Genomic DNA, 22544 nt, shown 5'->3' with positions numbered 1-22544 from the left:
CACATGCCGTGGAGCGGCTGGGCCCGTGAGCCATGGCCGCTGAGCCTGCGCGTCCAGAGCCTGTGCTCCACAACGGGAGAGGCCACAGCAGTGAGAGGCCAGCGTACCGCAAAAAAAAAACCACAAAAAAACATAGCCATAGAAGAAAAAATTGATACATCGAGCTTCATCAACTAAAACCAGCCCATTAGGGACTTCCCTGGCGGTCCAGTGGTTAAGACTCTGTGCTTCCAATGCAGAGGGAGGGGGTTCGATCCCTGGTGGGGGAACTAAGTAAGATCCCATATGCCATGCGACCATAAATAAATAAATAAACCGCCCATCAAAAGAAACTCAAAGGAAGATACAGACTGGGAGTGGGCATTCACAGTGCAGGTCCACAGGAAAGGCTCACATCCAGGATGGATAAAGAAACACCAACATTCACATTAAAATGATAACCCAATTTGGAAATGGTCAAAAGGCTGCAATAGACACTTCACCAAGTAAGACATGCAGATGGCAGAGAAGCGCACGGAGAAAAGCCCAGCATCACTAGTCACTGCGTAGATGCAGACCCAACCCGCAAACCACAGGAGAGACCCTCTTCTGTCAGGTGGACTGCAGTGGGGGCCCATCGTACCAAGTGTCAGCCGGAGCTCTCACACTGCTGGCAGGATTCAAAAGTGGTGTGACCACTTTGGGGAAGAACTTGGCCATTTCTTAAAAAGTTAAATGGACTCACACATGCAGTCTGGTCTTTCTGCAGCTGGGTATTTACCCAGGAGAGATGAAAGCGTTAAATCTTACAAAGACTTGTCTGAAGGTTCACGGCAGCTTCCTTGTAATCCCCCGTCCCAGTTGGCTCAGGCTGCCAGAACAAAATACCACGAACTGGGTGGTTTACAAACAGCAGACATTTATCTCCCACTGTCTGGAGGCTGGGAGTCCAGGATCACAGCGCCTGCAGGTTCTGTTGTGTCCATCTTCCTGCTGTGTCCTCACAGGGTGGAGGAGGCAAGGGAGCTCTCCAAGGTCTCGTCTATGAGGACACTAACCCACCCTCCTGACCTGATCACCTCCTAAACACCCCACCTCATAACACCATCACCTGGGGGTCAGGTGTAAACGCGTGAATTTTGGAGGGACACAAATATTCAGACCCCAAATTCAAGTCCCACACTGGAAACTACCCAAATGCCCTCACCAGGGGAACCCCGGAGCACGAGGATGCAGCAGCAAGGGGTGAGTAAATGCAGATGGAGCCCAGAGCAGAGATGCTGAGGGAAAGAAGACAGACAGAAAGGGGACACACTCTACACACCATCCTGTTCACGCAGGTCCAACTGCAGTGACAGAGCCAGGTCGTGGGAGGGGGAGGGGGAGGGCTTGCGACTTCTGGGGAGATTGGCATTTCTGCTGTCTTGATTGTGGTGATGGTTTCACAGGCTTCCGCGTGTGTCAAACTTCAAACATGCGCAGCTCATTGCACGTGAATCACACTTCACAAGAGCGCTTGAAAATATCTGTGCTCAGTGGTTGAGAGTCCGCCTGCCGATGCAGGGGACATGGGTTCGTGCCCCAGTCCAGGAAGATCCCACATGCCGCGGAGCGGCTAGGCCCGTGAGCCATGGCTGCTGAGCCTGCACGTCCAGAGCCTGTGCTCCGCAACCGGAGAGGCCACAGCAGTGAGAGGCCCGTGTACCGCAAAAAAATACACAAACAAACAAACAAACAAAAAAACCCATCTGTGCTCAGAGATAATGGCCCCCCACCTTCAGTGAATTGAACACTTTGTATCAGTGCATTTCCTCTAGGTCTCATTGTTCTCATTCATGAAGAGGCTCCCAGAGAGAGAATCACACATGCTGGAGGACAGAGGGGGAAGGCAGCCCCATTACGGGCCTGAGCACCAGGCCGCATGTCCTGATGGGGCGGAGATTCCCACCGAACAGGGTTCCCGGAGAGATTTTGATTTCAGGCCACACACATCCTCTCTCACTCATGCTCTTATCTTTTCCTTCCCCTCTGATCCTGCACCTGAGGCAGAGGAAGCAACATCTCAGCCCTGAGGAAGGCAGCAAAGGGCTCAGGGACTTGGGATCCTCTGCCCTGGGGCCCTGTAGCCTCTAGCATGTGCTTCCTTCCATGGCCAGGGGTTGGGTGCGGCCCTCCTGGAGGACGGGGGTGGTGGGCGAAGGTGCCCAGGGACCTTGGGCAGTGGGTTTCCTCCTCCAACGGCAGCTGGGGAAGGTCTGAGGGAAGGGCTGTCGTGAGGGGCAGGCGGGAGACCCCTTCTCAGCCCCCACCTCTTGAAGGTCCCCTCTAGCAGAGTCCCGTGTATCCATCTCAGCAGGCTGACCTTGCCTTCAGGGGCAGACACCCCTCCAACCTGAGGTCAGATGAACCTGACGCCCCACTCCGTGCAGGGCTGAGTTCAAGACCCGACTCTGTCCCTGGGGCCCACATCACCAGGGCTGAGGGGCTGACCTCTGGGAGCCTCGGTTTTCCCTCTGAAAGTGGTCACTCCCCCACAGGGCCCTGTGACCGTGCACGGTCTCTACACAGGAATGCTGGGTGAGTGCCCAAAACAGCAGTGTTCGTGCTCACCAAGGGGTCTCTGTTCTAGAAGAGCCCAGTGTGAGTGTCTGGGGGCCATGGTAACAAACCATCACAAACCAGGGGGCTTAAAACAACGGGCATCTATTCTCACGGTCTGGGCCGGAGATCCAACATCGAGGTGTTGCAGGGCCATGCTCCCTCGAAGATGTGGGGGGAGGCCCTGTCCTGCTGCCTGCAGCTCCTGGAGGTGCCAGCATCCTTGGTGTCCCTTGGCTTGTGGCTTCATCACCCCCATCTCTGGCTCTTTGTCACCCAGCCGACTCCCCACGTGTGTCTGTGTCTTATCTCTCCCTCTCTTACCGTATAAAGAACTGGATTTAGGGCTTACCTGGATAATCCAGGATCATCTCATTTCAAGATCCTTAATTACATCTGCAAAGACTCTTCTTCCAAATGAGGTCCCGCTCACAGGTTAAGGGATTAGGATGGGGCCGTGTCTTTGGGGGGCAGCATTTGTCCCACGACACAGCCAGGTGGGGAGCAGGTCATGGGGCTCTCTCCGAGGTCCCTACCCACATGACAGCCCATCGCCTGACCACTGAAAGAACCCCCAGCATCCACCACCGACTCCCCTCCGTGTTCAGCCCTCCTTTGCCCGGTCACCCTTGGAGATCTGGCCGCATTCTGACTCATGCACAAGCCTCGTTGTGGCCTTGGGGGAGACCTGGGCTGTCCCAGGCATCCCCGGGAAATGCCCTCCACTGTCACATGGGTCTCCTTTGTTGCAGCTTTTTGGCAGCTTTATCAAGCAGCCGCTGCAGCCGCCTAGCCAGTCCCCTCCCGGTGGTGCCAGACCTGGCCTCCTTGCTCTCTTTTCTTTCCCTCATCTGGAACGTGGACAGTCTGTGTCTAAGAGCCCCGCTGGGAGGAGGACAAAGCCTGCTCTGTGTCCCCAGAGCCCACACTGGCCACTGGGTACCTGTCTGAAGCTGTGGACTCTGCCTCCCTGTCTTCAGGGGAGCTGGGGTCTGGCCTAGGGGCTCCAGGCTCTGCAGGCATATACAGGACGGACCCGGGGTGTCCCGGGCAGCAGCAGTGACGAGAAAAGTGTAACCTGAAAATCCCAACCAATGACACCGAGAAATGCTGCAGAAACTACAACAGACTTTAAGGGCTACTTTAAGGGCTTAGCTGGGCTCACCAGGAAAGAAAGGGGATAATAAATGAAGGGGGTGTCATGGTCGCTTGGGCAGCTGTAACAGAATGCCATACTGGGAGGCTTATAAACAGGAGAAATTTATGTCTCATAGTTCTGGAGCCTGAATGTCCAGGACCATGTGCCAACGTGGTCGGATTGCTGACAGCCAACCTCCCTCTGTGTCCTTATGGGGAGGAGGGGCTCTGTGGGGTCTTGTTTGTAAGGACACTAATCCCACCGTGAGGCTCCACCCTCACAACCTGGTCACCTCCCGAAGGCCCCATCTCCTGACACCATCACCTGGGGGTCAGGTTACCACACATGGATCTAGGGGGACACAGACACTCAGACCACAGCTGAGGGTGCGAAGAACCAGGTGATGAGCCTGGAATCTGCATCCACAGTCTGGATTAGGGGCTGAAGCAGCATGAGTTCCTGTCTCCTAACCAGGGGATTTGGTGCTGACTGCCATGAGGAGACAAGGCTTTGCGTCCAGGCGAGGCAGGATTGGAATTGGGGTCCCAGGAGGCTGGAAAGATCCAGGCACAGGCATTGTCTGTGTCCGCCTGGCCCCTGGGCGGGAGAGAGAGGTGTGTCCTGGAACTTGAAACCACAGGCTGGCTTGACACAGGCCCTGCTGGTCTAGAAATCCTCCAGCCAAGGCATGACATAAAAGCCGGCCAGTGACACCCCAGGCCCTTGGACCACATGCTGTCAACTCCTCTGAAGGGATAACCCTCCAACCAGGTCCTGCTGGGGCTCAGTTCACAAGGAAACCAGCAGCGTGAGCTCAAAAACATGAGCTGGGGAATCCCCTGGAGGTCCAGTGGTTAGGACTCTGTGCTTCCACTGCAGGGCGCATGGGTTCAGTCCCTGGTCAGGGAACTAAGATCCCACATGCCTTGCAGTGCGGCCAAAAAATAAATTAATTAATTAAAACAAAACATGAGCTTACATAATGTCAGAGACGAGCACCAGCAAGAGGGTGTCAAAGAGTGTGAAAAACACAAAAGAAGGAGCCAATACCCAAGGGAAAAATGAGACATCATGGGAAAGGGGAGTGGAACTCGGAGATGTGAAGACGACCTTTGACAGTACAAAGTACACGGCAGGGTGGACGGCAAACTGGGCAAAGCTGCGGAGAGAATTAGTGAATTGGAAGAGAAAGGTTTGGGGACAACCCTGAGTGCCCCACAGAGGGGCCGAAAGACAGAATAAATGAAAGAGAGGCCAGGAGACCAGGGGTGGTGACCGGGGCTGCGTCTGCCTTCTCGCCCCCACTCCCCGCCGTCTTTTTACTGGAACCAACCTCACCCAGGAGTACACATGTTGTGAGTCAAATAGTTGACAAAGACACTTGGGCCCATGAAGCCTAAAATACTTCTGATCCCTGCCCTAGAAGGAGCTCCAGAGGAGACAGAAAAGAAAGGAAGGAGATGCAAGTGTTGAAAGGATACAGGTGAGACTTCTCCTAAAACTGATGAAAGCTAAGAAGCCTCGGATTCCAGAGACACAAACATGGGTAAATATGATGAATAGGAGCAAATTCCCACCGAGGCTGGGCCAGGTGGGGCTGCAGGACCCAGGTGAAGACTGGGTCCTGGTGAAAGTTGAGAGGGGGGGTTTGGTGATTCATGGAACGGCCAGAAGACGGACAGCAGACCCTGGAGACGATGGAACAGCATCCCCAAGGTTTGGAGGGAGGAGGGGCTGGCGAGACTCTGCGTGTGGCCACCAGTCAGTGAAGACGTGAAGACACTTCAGACAAACCTGGACCGAAAGGGTTTCTACTCCCTGACTCCTGCTGGAGGGACTGCTGAGGGAGAGGGAAGATGCTCATGACAATTACGAAGAAAACAATAAGAAATGTTATTCAAAGATATAAAAGAAGATCTAAAAAACTGGAGAACTATGATGTCCATGGGTGGGAATACTCAATATGGCAGAGATGGTAATTCTCCCAAAATTAACCTATAAACTCAAGGTAACTTCCATCAACAACCCAACACCTGAAGCCACGTGATGCATGTGTGTGTTTAATCTCCAAGGAGTGTCCAGGGTTAGCACTGTTATTTTCTGAACTTTCTAGCAGTTTGGAAATATCTCACAATTTGTTTTTGTTTTGTTTTTTTGGCCACTCCATGTGGCATGTGGGATCTTAGTTCCCTGACCAGGGATCAAACCCTTGCCCCCTGCAGTGGATGCACGGAGTCCTAACAACTGGACTGCCAGGGTGGTCTCAATATCTCACAGTTTGAAACTGGTTTTAAACAGAGGTTGGTTTTGGTTCCCAGGGTCTCCCTTCCAGATGGGATTCCCCCATGCCCCATCTCCTGGGAATGTTTCCATCCACTTCCAGCTGTGACCAGGAAAGCAAGAGAGTCACACGGGTTTGATGATCCCTGCTCCTGGAGCTCAGGGCTGACGCTTGCTTCGGGCTATAGAGAAACCTTCTCTGGTGTCCCAGGCTCCTTGGGAGCTGAGGGAGCCAGGGAGGAGCACCAGCTCCTGACCCTGGTGGGTGCTGGGTGGCACTGCTGGGCCGAGACAGCACCTGTGGGGCCAAGGGCCGCCCTCGCCATGAGGCCCTCACCCCCCAACACCCCAGGCCAACCCGGGCACCAGGAGGCAGAGCGCCAGGGAGCAGCACAGCCATAGCCCCGAATCGATGTGATTATAACTGGGGCTTGGAAGAGGTTTAATATTTAACAGGATTAAATATTTAAAAAGGATGAGTTGACAGGGAGCGCTGTAGCCCCGGGAGACGGCGGGGACAGGTCCTGAAGATGGGGGCAGGCCTCAGACACCCAGGCCCGCCTTCCAGGTAAACAGCAGGAGCTCAAGAGTTTCCTTTCAGAGGGGATGATTTGGTCCCAGCTCTCAGGGCTGACCAGAGGAGGTTTGTGCTGGCCACTGGCTGGGTGAGCAGAGGACGTCTCCAGCCCCCTCTGTGGAGCCCTGTTTATTGAGTGCCAACTGTGCCAAGCAGGGCTGGGGGTTGGGACTGCCTTGCAAGCACTCCTGTGACAGTGAGGCACTGCCTCCTCCGGGAAGCCCGCCTGGACTGGGCCAATTCCCACACACTGTCACCTCCTGCACGGGCCCCTGCACCCTGCCATTTGTAAGGACCCCAGATGCTGCAGGGTCAGCGGTACCTCTAGCGCCCTGCGCGCAGTGGGTGCTCAGTTCCATCCTTGACTGAGCAGCTCCCAGCCTGCGGCACGGGGGACCTAGCCAGAGGACATGGCTGCGAGGGAGGCCCAGCCCAGCTCCCCACCGCCGCCAGCTCTCTTGGGGCAGTGCCAGTTAGGGCTTCCCGTCTGGGGTCCCAGTGACCCACCAGAGTCTGTGACATGGGGGCAGGGGGTGGAGGTGGGGGTGGGGGGGTGCAGTGGGACCAGACTTGGTTCACGTCCGGCGCTGTCTGGCTGGGGAGGCTGCCTGGGGGTGGGCGGCTGGAGGGACAGTCGCAGGGAGCAGGGTGAGGAGGACACAGGGCGTGTGACTCTCCTGGGGCTTCCAGATGGCCTGAAATAATGGAAGCTCATCCTCCCACAGTCTGGAGACCAGAATCCTAGATCAAGGAGGCCCCAGGGGCTCTTCCTGCCCCTCCCAGCTTCCTTGGCTGGGAGCTGCGTCACTCCAGCCTCTGCCCCCGTCACCACATGGCCTCCCCGTGTGTCTGACTGTCTAAATCTCCTCTCTTGTAAGGACACCAGCCGTGGGACTAGGGTACCCCCAATGACCTCATCTGCAAAGACCCTATTTCCAAATAAGGTCGCATTTGCAGGTACTGGGGGTTAGGACCTGGACTTATCTTTTGGGGGACACAATTCAACCCAGTACCCATGGTCACTTGCACTGAGGTGGGGGCCCAACTGTGTGTGGCCCTAGTCCCTCGATGTGGATTGGCAAGCATGGCCAAGGACGTGGGCAGAGGTTCCTGACTCGGAGTCCACGGAGGGGGCTGAGACCAAGGAGGGTATGGGCTTGTGCTGGGGAGAGCCGGGACCTTCAGTGACCAGAGACATCGGTCTGTGCCCGCCACCCCGCCCCCAGACACTGAGAACTACCCCCTCCATTCAATCTTCCTTCTGAACTGGAAGGTTTGGTCTTTATCCCCCAAGAAAGCACTGGTGCCGCCGGAACGGTTGTTCTGGAACTTCCAGGTGGCACCGTCCTCCCCGAACCCCATCCCCTGACTCTCCCAAAAGGTGTCAGTGAGCTGAGCACTGGGATGGACTAGACAGCGGATGGCGCTTGGGCGGAGCTCCTGGGCCTTCAGTCTCCAGGCCCCAGTGTCCCCGCATGGTCGGCAGGAGGCAGCCATCCAGTTGCAGGGCCCAGGGTCCCCACAGGGCTCTCAGAGAAGCCCTCACCCCACGAGGCCTCAGTGACTCCAAGGGGTCCAGCAAGACCTCGCGGCCCTCTGCACCTGCGGGCCTGTGGGCGGCTGCAGACGTTGCGGCCGGTGTGCAGGAGGAACAAGGTTGGAGGGGTGCCAGGTGTCTGTCTCAGCCCCTGCCCCCGCCTGCTCGCTCCCGCCCTGGGGGGAAGCTTCCCACATGTAGCACCCCACGTGGCCAGCCAAGCGGAGTCTGTGGAATGTCAAGGCCGCACAGAGGAAGTGAGCAGGGCGGCCAGCCCCTCGTGATGTCTTGCAGACCCTGGGAACCGGGAGAGACAGAGCCCACACCGCAGGCCAGGATGACGGCCGTGTTCCAAGTGGACCCAGAGCTTCCTGAGGCCATGCAGGTCTGGGGCTGGACCCGAGGGCATGAACAGGGCTGAAGGAGACACAGAGCAGGGAGGGGGAGGCCCAGAAGGAGCCTGGATCCTCACAGGGGGCAGGGGGCACTCGTGAGCAGGCAGTCCCATCGCACGTCTGGTCTGGAGACACGTGCAAACCTGGCTCAACCCTCCTCTGGCCACTGGGAGGGGGTGTGGGCTCAGGCCTGAGGCCTGGCAGGGACGCTGTCTGGGCACTCTGCCTCATGGCTATGCGACTTGCCCCCTGAGCCTCCATTTCCTCATCTGTAAAATGGGTTGGAGAATCGTGCTTGCCGCAGGGTGGTCACAGGGCTGTAAAATTAACAAACAAAGCACTAAGGCTGGGCCCTGGTTATCTGTCAGAGTTTTCCGCCAGAGGGAGACAGACACACAGACAGAGGGAAGCAGGACAGAGCCCAGGAGGAGTGGAGGCCTGTTGGGAGGTGGCAGCCAGGCCGGGAGAAGACTGTGACCCAGATTCCCCCGCCCTGCTGCTCTCAGGCAGGATACTCAGTTTGCTCACCTCTCGCCCCCCTGCCACTCTGCACCCTGACTCCGTGCTTTCGACCCTCATTCTGGGCTCTGCCCTGCTCTGCGGGCTCCCCATCTGCGGTGGCAGTGGGGCCCTGGGCCCTGTGGTCCAAAGGGGGCAACACTGTTGGGGTGGCAGGCAAGTCAGGGGTCAGGGGTCAGGGTTCATTGAGAAGGACCTGGGAACGGAGCCACTCCCCTCACAGATGTCAAGTGGGGCGGGAGCACTGGGGCTGCAGGGAAGGTTGTGGAGGGGGCACGGGAAGAAGAGACGCTGCCTGCCTCACATCACCCTGGGTGAAGGGGGCCCCTCCATGCCCAGGGGCCCCAGAGCCCATGAGATGCTGTGTGGCGGGGAGCAGGCTGGAGGCGGAGACCAGGCGGTGACGCAGCTCCTGGGCCAGCTCTGTGTGAAGGCCGTGGGGACAGTGGTGGGGGGTGGGGGTGGGGGAAAAGGGCCCCTTTGCTCTCCCAGGAAAGGTCTTCAAGCTTCACGCGCAAAGTTGTTTGTCTACTTGGCGGTGACTGGAGTGTAACAGATGTTGAGACCTGGAAGAGGCCAAGCAAGGGGTTTAATTAGCAGCCTTTTCTTAGTTTCAGCAAATCTCTTTTGTAGCTCTGATAAATGGGTGACCGTAGAAGCAGCATATAGCATCACTGTTCCCTCATGGTTCACATCAGCAAACTGACCTGCTGGGACTTCCCTGGTGGTCCAGTGGTTAAGACTCTGGGCTTTCGCTGCAAGGGGAGCAGGCTCAATCCTTGGTCGGGGAACTAAAATCTCACATGACCCGCACATCGAGGCTCATCCCCCGCCAAAAAAATTGAAAAAAACAAACTGACCTGCTGCTGGTCAGTCTTTCTAGCAAGAATGTCCTTCCTCGTTCTGGCCACCAGAACAAACTCCTATTCAGTCTTCAAAACCCCATGAGATCTGTACTCTTAAATTTTGAGCTTTTCACTGCATGCAGTTATTCCTCAATAGAGGTAAAGACCTCGGAAAAATTAGTGAAGTAGGAAGTGCCTTCTGTTTCCCTCTCTGGGAGTCGAGGTCGAGTGGGAAGGTGTGGACAGTGTGGGCCCCTGGAAGAAACCTGTTTGGTCGACCGTGAGCCACCACTCCTCCCTCTGAGAGAGGTGGCTGGGGGAGGCGTTATTGTCACCACAGGCGTCCCCACCAAGAGGAGCTGGAGGGGGTCCTGCTTTCCTGTTGGACTGCTGCTCCCAGGGTCCTGTGCCGAGTCCTGAGTTCTGCCTGTGTCCCGAGGGACCGTGTGGACTCTGGTCTGGCCTTAGTGCCAGCTCCTGCCCCCTCTCCCCTCAAGGCCTCGCTGTGTCCATCTCTGCCTCCATGGCCATCCTGGGAGTGGCCGGGGGGGTGGTCTCCACGGAAACATCCATGACGACCAGTGGTGGGTGGCTGCGGAAGGCCTCCTGACGCCATCCAGAGGCAGAAAGTTGGCCAGAAGAGGCCACGTGGGGACCTGGTGCCAGAGTTTGGGGGTATCGGCTGGCAGGCTGCAGGGCAGGGGGGGGAGGCCTGGGCTGGGGGCTGAAGCTGGCAGGCAGAGCTTGGCTCCCTCCTAATGCAGCCCCTTGGCCCCCACATCAGCCTGGTGGTCCCGCAGTGCCCAGGTGCTCCCCGCCCAGGTGGCTCCAGAGGGCAGCAGGGACAGCCCAGCAGGAGGGGCCAGCCTGGGAAGGGGCTGCTCTGGCTCTGCCCGTTGCTGGCCAGCTGGGCCTGGGGAGTGTCCCAATCACGTGCTCCACCTGGCTGCATGTCCAGACACCACAGAGTTCAAACACCTGGCAAGCAGCAAGCAGGCCACGCCCAGATCAGTTCCCTCCACAGCCCAGGGCTGAGCCAGCAGAGGCAGAGGCACTCTGAAGCTGCGTACAGAGCAGCATGAGTTTAGGGAGGCCCACACCGCCCTTCGTGGGATCCCTGTGCCCCGGCCCCACACTCTGGGGCAACAGCACAAGTGATGAGCAGCACCAGCCCCGTGGACCCCCTGTGTCGCTCCATGCGTCCCACCTGAGTGCCCGTCACCCAGTGATGAGGTGGAGACCCCACCTCTGACTCCTCAGCCTCCCCCAGACAGCCTGATGGGGTTGGGAGGCCCAGGGGAAAGAGTGTGCTCGCCCCGGGGCCGTCCAATGTTGGGGGTCCAGAGAGCGGAGATGGCTCTAGAGGCTCCTGGAAGTCAGAAGTGTGCTGGGGAGGGGGAGCTCTCACCTGGATAAATGGACCCCATGAGATGTGGGGGCTCCACCCCTCCTCCCAGAGGGGCAACTGAGGCTGACAAAGGCCAAAGTCTCGTCTGGCATCTTGGAGCCCAAGGTGGAGCCTCCTGGTGACCTGATCCCAGCCCCGACCCTGGGTTCTCCCAAGGAGGGTGCATGGCCAGCTGTGACTGCTGTAGGCCCCAGGGACCGAAGACCCTCTGCCCACACAGTTCATATAAACAAACTGTGCCTCCGGTCTGTGGGGGTAGACTGTCCAGTGCCCCAGGGAGTGGGCAAAGCTGGCCTCTGAGGCAGAGGGCTAGACTGGCTCAGCTAGAGTCTGGTGGACAGTGGGGCAAGAGGAGAACTTGGGCTTCTCAGGGGCTGAACAGAGACCCCCGGCTACGGCGCCCTGAATCACTCCTCTATTCCACAAGCACACAGTGAGTGCCCGTGTGTGCCAGGCACTGCCCGACTGCCAGGGAGCATGGTGATGAGGACAGACAGGGTCCTGGGGACAAGGCAGAAAAGCAGAATTGAGCAAGGCAGGACGCCCCCCTGCCCCCAACAGGAAGTGCAGGTTGGGCGGACCTTAGGATTAGAGGTTACTACTTCCACCGGCAATCCCTGCCAGGAGGCTCCTAAAACCGAGTCTCAGGACTTCATCCTGAAGGTTAAGTAAGATAACACCCTAGTAAATGTATTAGCACAGGATGAGCCCGGGGGGTTCTGAGGAGCAGAGTGGGAGAAATGGACACTCAGTGAGCCTTAGAGCCACTGGGCCCCTGAGAAGAGGGTTCAGGTGGAGGCTTCCAGGAAAATCGTGGGGGCACAGGCCAGGTGCAAAGGCCTCGGAGGGGACCCCAGGAGCCCTGTGGATGGCTGGGGCTACACCCAGTGTCCCGGTCAGGCGCTCTTAGGGGCTGTCCCCCGAGTGTGTGGGTAGCAACCCCCCATGTCTAGAGGATCACCGTGAGGGGACGGGGGGACCAGGAAAAGGTCACAGGGCACCACCGGCCAATGGGGGTGTGGGTGTCCCCACTTCGCTTCGGGGTGGGCACTCGGAGATGCCAGGGACCCTCAGAGTCTGTCCTTACCTCCGCCCCAGACTGGCACTGGGCATCTGCTCGTCATGGTGCGTGAGGTCTGATCCCCAAACAAAATACTTTGTTTCCAGGGTTGATGGCCTTGAAATGCAAATATTGCTTCTCTGTTTCCAACAAACAGTCACATTTGGGCTCCTGGAGCCCTGAGCTGGCTCCTGGCTGAGATAACCAGTGTCCGCTGGCCCTGCCGAGAGCCAGGCAGGGGTGGCCCCTCTACCATCCAACAATCTGGAAGTGGTGCAGGACCCCACCACCGATTTTGTGGGTAAGGAAACGGAGGCTCAGGCCCCAAGGGCCAGAAGAGCTCTCAGCTCTGGGTGGGGCCAGCCTCGGCTCCTTGAGGTTCACTGGGACCCCCAGGCTCTCAGGAGGGGCCCACACTGGAGGGGGCTGCCGGTCCCCAGGTGCTTCTGCCCAGTCCACTGGTCACACTGGTCTGTCTTGGCCAGATGACCCTGCCAGAGGCTGTTCACAAGTGGGCAGGCGTGGGGAACCACAGACGGCAGCTCAGTACCGCCTGGACTTCAGAGCCAAGACAAGGAGGGAGAGAGGCTGCCGGGGTGGGGGTGGGGCTGGGGCTGTGCACTGCCCTCGTGCCTGAATGGGTGCGAGCAGGGATGAGCACCCACCCCACCCTTCCCCTCCAGGACCCAGAGGCCAGCACACTGCCTGAGCACGACTGGCCAGAAGCCTGCTGAGGGCAGAGCTCAGCCCTGCGCAGTGGGTCTGGGGGCACAGAGGCCCGAGCCTGCTGGGGCCCCCCAGCTCCTCCGTTCTGTCTCCTCACATCCCATCTCTGCCAGCATAGCCACCCTGAGCCCGCACTGCTGTGCTGTGCTGTGCGTTCCAGCCCCTCCCCACACGGTCAGGGCAGCACAGGGAGGGGCTGCGTGTGGATTAATCCGAAGACCCTCAGGCACGTGGGCTCTGCAGGTGAGGACTCAGGGACGACACAGAAGTTTCGCACCGAAAACCACGCTGTTTTCTCCAGAGGAGACCAGGGGAGTCTGAGGCAAGTTTAAGTGTCGAAATCTGCAAGCAGGTGTGGACTTTTGTTGTCCTGGCCCGGGGCGGGGGTGGGGTGGGGTGGGGGTACCTGCCGAGTGAGATGAGGCAGGAAAGGCTGCTTCCTTCCCACTCAGGACCTGCCAAGAGATTCATCTCAGAAAAGCGGAACTCCTGGGCTCCTCAGCTCCAGCCCTGCTGGCAGCCCCTGAGGGATGGATGGGGGCAGTGGCAGAGGCACAGACCCCACCCGCAGGGCCTTTCCCTGGGCTGTCAGGAGATGGAGGCTCCTGGAAATTCCACACACCCCGCTCCCTGTGCTGAGGCCAGGAGCCCTCAGGGCGGCTGCATGGGCCCTGCCCCTGCCTGGAACACCTTCTCAGGTGCCGCAGAGAGGATGGGGCAGGAGGGCCCAGGCTGGCCTCCCTCCCGGCCCAGTGGAAAAAGCGGGGGACCCCTGGGAGGACACCAGGCCCATTCAGGCACTCTCCACAATCTCCCCAGGACCTGAGGTGTCCTGCACAGCTAAGCCTAAAGAGCCCCTCAACCTCGTCCAGAGCTCAGACATCAGAGGAGAGATAACACATGGGGAGGTGCGTGTCTCCGACACGGTGGGTCAGTGGGGCTCAGGCAGGAGCAGCCTGGGCCCAGCCCTGCTCTCCGATCCTCCATCCCCCAGAACAACCTGTGTGGCCCCAGAGGAGAGGGCCGGCTGGGCCCCTCCTTGCTGAGGGGACACAGTCTTGGCCAGGATGCAGGGAGGCCCTGGGACCACAAGGGAAGAGCTGGTGTCTGTGGTCAGCCTGCCTCCAGGTAGACAGCAGCAAAACCCCCAGACCTCTGTCGGAGTGGGGGCTGCAGGGAGGGGAAGCCCCAGGCCATGGGGGTGGGGGTGGCTGGAGGGCCACCCAAGGGCTTGTCTGGGCACCCGGGGCTGGGGAGGCCCTGAAGAGAGCAAATGGCATAAAGGGGTGGGGAGAGGGCTCCTTTGTTCCCAGAGCCCAGGATGTGTGAGACATGGTGGGCCTGGGTCCCAGTCCCCGCTCTGGCCCAGCGTGTGACTTCGGGTGATGCAGGGCATGAGGGCTCCATCTCCAGGTGTGATGGGGCTGGGGGGCGCCTCACCCTCTCACTCTGAAGATGTCACTGGCTCTAATTGGGAGCATCATACCCTACCAGGTGAGCTCAGATCACACTTCACATGTGAGGGGTGGGGCACATCACCTGCCGGCCTAAAATCGTGTTTCCACTTCTCAGAAAAGCCAGTTGGCCTCCGACTGGGGCCAAGCAGCTTGAGACCTTGGCCCAGCACCGCTGCTTGGCCGCCGTCTCCTGGTCTGAGGCCACCCCAGATGCCTGAGTGCCAGGGATCACTCGGAGGCTTAAGGACGTCCCAGGTGCTCCTGGTGGTTGGGGCCCCATTTTCTCTTCCTTTTCCGGGGATTGGGCATCAGACCTTGAGCACAGAGGGTGGACCAGCAGACACCCCCATCAACCAGGACCCCTCCCCCCGGGGCCTGCAGCCCAGAGCCCTGCCAGGTGACAGGGGTGAGGCTGTCTGGCTCATCTGCAGAGAGGCCAACCCCGGCTGAGATGCCGGGATGTCCCCCATACACCATCCCCTCCCTCACACTGGCCTAGCTGGAGGTGCTGAAGGAGGCAGGACCGGCCTGTGTGGGCGTGGGGGCACGGCGCTGGCAGTGGGGTTGCCACGCAACTGCCACATGCATCCGGTTGTGTCTGGGCTCCGTGGGGTGGAGGAGGCCCAGGTTCCAGTAGCCGTGCTTAGCCACTTGCTAAGGTGGCAGGATGGGACCATGTCCCAGATGCCCTGGGTCCCTGGAGAGAACGCCCCACGCCCCCAGTCCTGCTCTCAGGAGAGGGTCCCAGAAGTTCTCCAAGCAGCTTAGAGCTGCAGGCTGGGAAGCTGTGACAGTGGAACTCAGGCCTGAGGCCTTGCTGCAGTCCCCTCTGCCTGGCCGAAGTGAGGGACAGTCCCAACCCGGGGCCCAGCCACTCCTGGTGGCCCTCAGCGACAAGTGTCACACCAGCAGAGCCTCCCCAGCGTGGTGCTCTGAGCTTGACTCCACAGCCAGTGGGGGACCAGGGAGTGGTCCCCAGGTTCCCAAAGCCCCGGTTTTCCCATAAGTGCAATAGGTGTCCTTGTGGCCTGGTTGTACCCTGAGGATTTGGGGTGACCAGAGACAGCCCCTCCCTGGAGGCCCAGCACTGCCCTGGGGCACTGACTACTTGCCAGGCTTCCTGGGGAGTGAAGGCTGAGGGTAGTGGGGGTCTCCATCCAGGCTTGGGGACAGCAGGACATGAACACTGCCTGCCAAGTTTCCAGCCTGGTCCACCCCAGTCCACTCCTTGTGGCCAAACCCCAGCACCTGGCCAGGTGAACTGGACAGTCCACCCTGCTGGGTGTCTGGGTTTTCCAGCACCTTCTGTGGTCCTGTTCCATTCCGCACCCGGGCCTCCTGCCAACCCAGGGTGGGGCTGAGGGTGGGGGTGGTCCCTGCTGGCACATGGGGAACGTTGGGGGCCGGATGAGGGAGGAGGCTAGCCTTGTAGGAGGGTTCCACTGGCTGTGACCCTATCCATCTGTGGGCGCCACCGAGGAGGACCACCCCCCACCTTGCAGGCGACACAGAGCCTTGGTCTCCCCACCCATCATGCAGGCCCCACCCCCTCTAAGCAGTTTGGAGGTGCCCTGATATATGCCCCCGGGAAGCTCCCCAGGTCCTGGGCTGTCTGTGCTTGGCCGCACACCTGGATTACCTCTTCCTTCCATGTCCACATCCTCACACAGATCAGGGCATCCCTGATCTGAGGGTGTCCCCTGAGCAGGCGCTGAGCGCTCAGGCATCCCAGCCAAGGAGCGAGGCAAGCAGGGCCACTGGGGCCTGGCTGCAGGCTCTCCCCTGCTTGCATTCAGCATCCCGCCCAACCCAACAGTGGGTCTGGTCCAGGCCACACAAGCCCGAGGCCCTCCTGTAGGTCTGGGAGCTTCAAGGAGAGGCAGGAATCAGGAAGTGCCAGAGGGAGCAGATGTCAGTGTGTGTATGTCGGGGGCTTTGAAGGGGGAAGTGACGTGATGACCCCCTTTGCCCTGGGGCTTCTAGGTCAGCGCCCTGGGGGGTAGGGGATCTCCGTGCCCCCCCATGCGGGGCCTCGTTAACAGGTGGCCGCCTCTGAGGTCCATGTGGGGGTCTCTGCATCACGGGGACTCTCAGGTCTTAAGGATTGTCCAGGCACCGATGGGGTGTCGCTCAGTGGGGGTCAGACAGCTGAGTCGACAAACTCTCCCTCCAAGGGTCCTGGAGGCACAGCCCTCCTCACACTGGCTCAGGGCGGCCGGGTATTAGGGCACCTGGACACCCCAGGCCTTGGTCTGTCTAGAGGCTGGCAGCCTCACCTGAGCCTCCCTGAGAGGTCCTGGGTTTCCCGAGGCCCAAGGACTCGCATCTCCTGGGAGGAAGGTCCCTCCCCAGCCCGTGAAGTCGCAGTCCAAACCGGCAGATGGATGTGGGCTCAGGAGGTGGGGCCGCCACAAACATGCAGATTGACACACGTGAGTCAGACAGACCTTCTGTTTGTTGAGCATAAAACGCATACATGAGGTTTCTAAGTGCAGCCCTCCCTCCAGCCTCTGGATTGGGGAGGCTCACAGCTCCTACTGTCCCTCTGTGTAAGGCCTGGCTGCCATGGGTTTATTATTCCTTGGACAAACGCTGGGCTTGTCCAAGGCCCTGGGAGCAGACTGGGTACACCAGAGACCAGACACTGTGGGGCCCTGGAAAAGCTGGTGGGGGGAACCCTGGGACTGACACCCCGATAGCCGGGCCTCTCCGAGGGGCATTCAGAGGGAGACAGGGCCAAGCTGCATGTCCCCATCCCTCTTGCATCCAGGTCTGCTCCCCATTTGGTGGCTCTGCTCACACAGGCCTCTGGGAAGCCCCTGTAGAACCCCCTGCACCTGACAGCTGGGCCAGCCCTTGCCCCTGGGGCGGAGGATTCAGGGTTTCCGTCCAGGCTGAGACACTCCGCTGAGCCCACCCTGGAAAACATGGGGCAGCCCAAGCCTCTAACCTGATGGAGGAGGTTAACCTGATGCACACCCCCACGTTCGGGGTAAACCAGCCCCAGCATCAGGCCACTTCACACACCTGTTGGTCCAGCAAGAGCTGCCCACAAGCCTGGGAACCCTGTTTCCTCTCTCAGATGGTCACTCTGCCCCATCAGTGCCTTCCTGGTACCCACCTGCCTGTGTGTGTTTGCATGCCACACTCTGAAGCAGTTTGTTTTAGTGTTTCATTGACCTGGCAGTGCAGAATCTCGAGGCATAGGCCATGGAACCCCTCTCCTCAGCTCCACGCAGACCCCGGAGTCTCTGCCTGTCACTGGCACCTCATGAGGAGGGCGCCTTTCGTGGGGGCTCTGAGGCCTTTGATGCCTCCAGGAGAATGGGAGTGGCTTGCAGACAGGTGGGTGGGGCTGCAGGCCATGGTGGTCGTGGGACACAGCCAAGCTCTCCCTACTCCCAACTCCACAACTCTGTCCTTCCAGAAATGATTTCCCAGCCACCAAGTCTCTGGAACCTTCTGGAGTGTTCCAGGCTGAGCTCGGGAGACAGCTCGGGGCTGAGGTGGGGCCACTAAACCCTGACTCTCCCTATTGATCCAGGACAACTTCTGGATGGCAAACCCCATTAGGTCCTCACGCACCATTAAACAATTTAAAAATAACACTTTATCACTGATGCCGAGGCCAAAGTTCAGGGCAGGATGCTCTGCGGCTAATGGTGAGGGTGCCACTCTGGACGTGGGGGAGGGGATGTTGCGAATCTGGTCACCCCCGGCTGCGGGGGGATCTTGTCTCCCCGGGTAGTCGGGAGGGGCATACCTTCTGCTTGGGAGCTCATGTCCACTCAGGGCCCAAGAAGCTTTGCTCTAACCAATCCCAACCCCCAGCTCATGGGTCCCGGGAGCCCTGGATGCCCAGTAAGCAGGGTGTGCTCCCTGCTCAAAGATGGGGGGACTGGCTCAGCCCCCACCCCCTCACCCCATTCCCAAGGCCTGGTGAGCAATTCTCCACCAAGACCAGGAGGCCCTGTCGCCATAGAAACGGACCACGTTCCCAGAGTAAACCACCGCCATCTGTGTCCTTCTCTGGCCAGGGCTGGGAGTGGGTGGGGACAGGTGGCCTCTCCCCACTGGATTTGTTAATGAGACAAGTAGGGTCAGGTCTCTGCTCGCACGGCCCCCCTGTGCCAGCTTCCCATTATGCAGGAATCAATCCTCCCCCTGACCCCAACTCCCCTGTTCCCCTGACGTGCCATGCTGGTGCCAGCCCCCAGCTGGCCAGCAACACGCTGAGTCCAAGCCCATCCTGGGCTCAGAACCCAAATTAGCCACAAGCCAAGGAACACCAGGAGCCCCCAGAAGCTGGGAGAGGGGGGAAGGATCCTCCCCTGGAGCCTGCGGAGGGAGAACATCTCCGAGACACCTTGCCTTAACAACTTTTGGCCTCCAGACTGCGAGAGAATGAATTTCTGGGTGAAGCCCCCAGGCTGTGGTCCTTTTTCAGGAGAGCCCTTGGAAGCTAACATTCTACCTTAAATAATGGTTATCATGGTACTCTCCAACATGGACAGTTACTGTCTCATGTAGAATATGAACAACGCATCTTTACATCTTTTGGTGCTCTTCTTGGTTTGTAATATACAAAGGAAACCTTGTATACTCAAGACAGCCTCCCCGGTTCCCCCAGGACTGCAGTGCCAGCTCTCCGGGAAGCAGTGATGCTCGGGTGCCTCCGGCCAGGGTCTCCCTCTATCTGTGACGCCGTGCGGGCCCATCAGCTGGCCACGGGGTGGCCGGGGCTTGGCCAGCTGGGCCAGGCTGGGCTGGTGGCTCGCCCAACCCACTCCAGGGCGGAGCTCGTGCTGGCCAGTGTCCGTCCAGCCAGCGGTGGCCCCTCTGGCAGTGGTCACGATGTCACCTGGAGGAGGGACACTGGCTCAGCCTGGTGGGGTCCCTCCACTTAGTCAGTCCGTATACTCATGGGGCCACTCGCTGTTGGAGGCAGAGGTGTGGGCAGACGCGGAGGCCCAGCTGGAGGCCCAGGAGGAGCTGGGGCTGCCTGACAGCTTACTGGAGGAGGGGTCCCAAGGCCGGTCCTGAGGATGGAGAGAGATGGGACGAAGAGCAGCCTGGGGGAGGCCTGGGGGCAGAATGACCTGGGCTCTGAGGAGCCACGAGGTCGGCCTGACCAGCAGAGGGGCTGGGGCTGGGGGCTGGCAGGCGCCATTGGGGCGGGGGTGCGGGACAGGGCACACAAAACCCACCAGGAAGGAACTTTCTGTAAATCAGGAGTAAATGGTGTTTGTGAGGACGAGGCGCCAGCTCCCTTACAGAGGCAGGGTCCCCAGAGCACCTTCCCGCTCTTCTCAGGAAAGCAAGATTTACAATAATGCAAAGTGCATTAGTGCGGCGGGGGCGGGAGGGGGTCTGGTCCCACCAGCTGGTGGCTGGGCTTCCTGACTGGCCTTTGTGTTGGCAGCGGGGCTGCGGTCGGTCGATGCCTTGGCTGACGGCTATTTAGAGCTGCCCAGGGTTGTGACGGAGGGGCGGCGCTAATGGGGGGCTGGGAGCGGGCAGAGGCTGCCCCCCACACCCCGTGCCAGTGCGCCCTCCCTCCATGGGCCTGCCTGGTTGGGGGAGAGGTCTTCCCCCCTCCTCGGAGGCCATATTTGACCTTACCTTACCCACAAAGAACACCCCAAGTCCCAAGAACCTCCTTGCCCTTCTTGGGGGACCCAGAGGGTGGACGTTAGCTGGGTTCGTGGTCATGAGGCGCCAAGGTGCAAGGCAGGCAGAGACTGGGTCTCTGATGGGCTGGTGGGGTCAGGCCCGTCCAATCCCTTGCTAACTCCCAGAGCTCCGGGCACACCCTGGGTGCTCACAGGGTCTTAGAAAACCAGCATGACTCACTGCCGTTGGCGGGCGAGCGTCACCAAGTGCAGGGGGAGCCCCACCTGGATTCCATTGCCCACCTCCCTCCCAGAGGTTCCCGGGCTGAGCAGACTTGGGCCTGTGGGGAGAGAGATGGAGGGCTCCGGCCTTGGCCAGGCCCACTTAAGGGTCTCCCCTTGGCCTCCGACAGGCTCAGGGCCTGGGACGGGGGCCTCCCTGTGACCCCCGTGGCCCCTGTGCTGTGGCCCTCCAGGATGGTCTCCAGGATGGAGGCCTGAACGGTGGTCCCCCCCATCTCTGGGAGCACCTAGAGTTCAGAGGGCAGCAACTGAGCCCCTGCCTCCCGGGGTCCCTGTCACTGTTGGGACACTGTGTCTGCACTGACCTCTGGAGCCCCAGCTGGCCAGCCCAGGCCGGAGATCCGTGTCCCAGCTTGCCTCGGCCTGCCTGCCTGGGAAGGAACAACACCCAGGAGCTAAATTTCCACCTGAGGCTGCTTCCGACAGCCACAGAGATCAAGAATCGAGGAGCTGAAGCAGGGAGGCGCACGTTACCTGGGGACCGTGCCTTCCACTCTGGCCCCCGAGCTTGGAAAACCAGGCAGGGCTGGGGGCCGTCAGTGGGGGGTGCACATGAGCCCGGAGCAGGGCAGCGGGTGCAGGGCTGGGGGGCTTTGTGGGAAGGATGGGTGTGCCGGTGCGGGGAGGCCAGGGAGTGAGAGGTCGGCAGGATGGGAAGGGTTACAGCTGACCCCTTGGCCAGGCCCTGTGGTGACCTTGCCCTTCTCCTCCAAGCACTTAACTGGCCGCTTGCTCCTTCTTGGAGACTCTGAGTGGCCCTGGTTCTCAGCTAAGTGGCTCCACGCCACGTCCACCACTCCCGCGAGGGCCTTTGGGGCTTGGTGTGCCGTCCAGCCGACGTCCTCTGTCTATTTTCAGGTCCTCTTTGGGCTAAGTGCTGGGTGGAGCCGGGCCTCCAGCCTCCTGCCACAGCCCTGGAGGGGCTACAATGGGGCTGTTTGCATCCTTTCTGGGGCCACTGGTCTCCTGGCGCCGCCTCGGGGCTGACATCCCTTCAGATGCACTTGGGATGCCCTTGGCCAAGGACACTGGGCTGGGGGTGGGTGGGCGCTGTCTCCTCTTTCTTGCTGGAAAGGTGTTGTCTTGGAGAGAAGAGAACCCTTTCTCTCAGGATCTCCCACAGGAAAAGCAATGCCCCTTCCGGGGTAGGGTCTCCCCGCCTCTGTGCACTGGGGCCCAGGGCTGGCTTCTACCCACTGGATGCCAGCGGCACCCCTTCGCCTGGCATTGTGACAACCAAAAATGCTTCTAGACGTTGCCAAGGGTCCCCGGGGCAGAGTCACCCCCAGCTGATATCTGCTGCCGCAGGGGGAGCACAAGGTTGTCCCATGGGGCTTGACCACAGAAAGGTGATGTGAGGGTCCCTTGGGGTCCCCGGTGTGGGGATGTTTGGGGATTGGGGACCCCCCAGTCACACTGCATGTGGGACCCTGACTCCTCTCGTCTGATGGGGGGCGTAGTGCAGCCCAGCCCAATAGGCATCGGGCCCGGACTCCACTGCCAGCGCCTCGGGGTTATGGGAGGAGTGTCAGACTTCACCCACCTCCCTAATGGGTCCCAGAATCCCCCAGCACCGAGAAGACAGGAGCCCCTGGCCCACCGTGGCCTGCAGCCTGCCATGTAGAGGGCTAGTTACCCCACAGCCAGAGAAGCAGACCATGGCTCCATTTTGCAGACAAGGCACAGACAGCTTAGGGGTTCGCCAGAAGCCACAGAGCGCTCAGGCGGGATGAGGGTTCACCCGGGAGGCCTGACTTCAGGGCAGCTCCGTGCCCTTGACCAGAGCCTCCAGAGGGGCCGGAGGAGAGGGAGGGGTGGGCGGGAGGCAGGGGTTGGGTGGAGAGTATGCATTCTGCACCGGTCCTCTGTGTCTGCCCTCCAAATGACCCCTGGGCTCTTATCTGGAGCCTGCACACCCCTAATCGGCTCGATTGCCGACAGAGGCATTTCCAGATGCTGCTGCTGGAGACTCTTAACATCAGAAGCGGCTCCCTTGCCGACACTCCACCGGGACGGCCCAAGGTCGCTGGGGCCACAACTTGCGGGGTGTGGAGAACTGGGGGTGGGGAGTGTGGCTGCCCCTGGGGGCTGGCCAGGAGGGACGGGGGTG

The sequence above is a fragment of the Neophocaena asiaeorientalis genome, unplaced genomic scaffold (genome assembly GCF_003031525.2).
Source record: "Neophocaena asiaeorientalis asiaeorientalis breed wild unplaced genomic scaffold, Neophocaena_asiaeorientalis_V1.1 scaffold254, whole genome shotgun sequence".
NCBI classification, from domain to species: Eukaryota; Metazoa; Chordata; class Mammalia; order Artiodactyla; family Phocoenidae; genus Neophocaena; species Neophocaena asiaeorientalis.
Note: the sequence above shows the minus strand (reverse complement) of the source record.